Source organism: Chrysochloris asiatica, unplaced genomic scaffold (genome assembly GCF_000296735.1).
Source record: "Chrysochloris asiatica unplaced genomic scaffold, ChrAsi1.0 scaffold13263, whole genome shotgun sequence".
Lineage (NCBI taxonomy): Eukaryota > Metazoa > Chordata > Mammalia > Afrosoricida > Chrysochloridae > Chrysochloris > Chrysochloris asiatica.
In genome coordinates, this window is record NW_006421781.1 from 1 (window position 1) to 2,296 (window position 2,296).

At 42.6% G+C, this 2,296-nt stretch overlaps 1 pseudogene; it reads left to right on the top strand.

The window, feature by feature from the left end:
* The first annotated feature begins 16 nt into the window (after nucleotides 1–16).
* LOC102842741 lies at nucleotides 17–1,856 on the top strand (annotated as a pseudogene).
* The last annotated feature ends 440 nt before the right edge of the window (nucleotides 1,857–2,296 follow it).

A 2,296-nucleotide genomic window follows, 5' to 3' on the forward strand; every position in this document is an offset into this window, starting at 1 on the left:
AAAAAAAAAAAAAAAAAAATTTAAGGCACTCTTGGAAAGACTACACACTTGCTGTGACCACTGGTCAGAGAAAGTATGGGGGACCATCTCCAGATTCTGTTTATTCAGGTCAACAGCCTTCTGTTCAAGCTAAGATATTTGTGGGGAGGATCCCAAGAGATGTAGTTGAGGATGAGCTTTTACCATTATTTGAGAAAGCTGGCCTATATGGGATCTTCCATTAATGATGGATTCACTTACTGCTCTCAATAGAAATTATGCATTTGTTACTTTTTATACAAAAGAAGCAGCTCAGGAGGCTGTTAAACTGTATAATTATCATGAAGTTCATTCTGAAAAACACATTGGTGTCTGCATCTCTGTCGCCAACAATAGGCTTTTTGTGGACTCTATTCCTAAAAGTGGAGTCCTGGTGTGGCACTGTGGGTTAATGTGCCAGAGTGCAAAGTCATTTGATTTGCAAGGTCAGTGGTTCAAGCTCACCAGTCACTCCTTGGAAACCCCATACAGAGTTGCAATGGGTCAGAATCAACTCGACAGCACTTAACAGCAACAACATTCCTTAGAGTAAAACCAAGGAACAGATTCTTGAAGAATTTTGCAAAGTAACAGAGGGCCTTACAGATGTTATTTTATACCGTCAACTGGATGACAAGAGAAAAAGAACAGAGGCTTTTGCTTACTTGAATATGAAGATCACAAAACAGCTGCTCAGATAAGGCACAGGTTAATGAGCGGTAAAGTCAAAGTCTGGGGAAATGTTGCAACTGTTGAGTGGGCTGATCCTGTAGAAGATCTTGATCCTGAGGTTATGGTAAAGGTAAAAGTGCTGTTTGTATGCAACCTTGCCAATACTGTAACAGCAGAGATTTAAAAAAAAGCATTTAGTTACTTTGGGAAGCTGGAATGAGTGAAGAAATTAAAAGATTATGCTTTCATTCATTTCAATGAACGAGATGGTGCTGTCTAGGCTATGGAAGAAATGAATGGCAAAGACTTGGAGGGAGAAAATATTGAGATTGTTTTTGCTAAGCCACCTGATCAGAAAAGAAAAGAAAGAACAGCTCAGAGACAAGCAGTAAAGAATCAAATGTATGATGATTACTCTTACTGGATGTGCCACAGGCATTCTCCTGGATTGCTAGAAAGGAGTTGAAGATGCTGGTGAGGTGTCAGAGATGCAAGATGTGAGCACGACTGCAGAAGTGTGAGAAAACAGCTTTAACAGAAAGCAAAAGTACATTCCGTAAACGAGCGGGTCTATCTCTGAAAGCTAGTGAGATAGAATTTGATCATGGCTGTCTAGGGGTTATTTATTCCTTAATATGTCCATCTCTGACATTCTCATAGCTCCTAGGCTTTTCTTCTTGTTGTGTCCTTATTTAGTTATCTTCTTCTACCTGTGGTTGTTGGTGTTACCATTGGGGTGGGGATTAAGGGTGTCAGGTCTGCTCCTCCTTCCTTACATTCCTGTCCTATCAATTACTACTATTCTGGCCCACCTCAGATTCCCCCTCCAACAAGAGATTGAGGGCATGGAGGTGCAAGTGGTTATGGATGCCTTCCAGATTATTATGGATATGAAGATTATTATGATTATTATGGCTGTGATTACCATAACTATCATGGTGGATATGAAGATCCATACTATGGTTATGAAGATTTTAACTTGGAGCTGGAGGAAGGGGTGGTAGAGGAGCAAGGCTGCTGCTCCATCCAGAGGTCTCGGGCTGCTTCTCTTCGAGGTAGATCCTGTTAGTCCCAGAAAGGAGGTCCTGGATCAGAAAGAGGCATTCGTGGTGTGAGAGGAGGTGCCCAACAACAAAGAGGCCATGGGCAGGGAATGGGGGGTCAAGGCCAGTCCTCATCTATTACATTGAAGACTGACTTGCTATGTGGGATTACACCAGAAACTTGCAGTGGAGGTGTTATTGTTGTTAGGTGTCATCAAGCAGGTACTGACTCATAGTGACCCTGTGCACAACAGAATGAAACACTGCCCTGTTCTGGGCCACCCTTACAATTGTTGCTGCACTTGAGCCCATTGATGCTGCCACTTGGCCAATCCATCTTGCTGGGGGTCTTCCTCTTTTTCTTTGACCCTCCACTTTAGCAAACATGATATCCTTCTCCAATGACTGGTCCCTCCTAACAAAATGTCTAAAGTATGAGACAGGAGGTTTGGCCATCCTAGCCTCCAAGGAGTACTCGGGCTACACTTCTTCCAACACAGATCTATTTGTTCTTTTGGCAGCCCATGGCACTTTCAATATTCTCCTCCAACACCATAACTCAA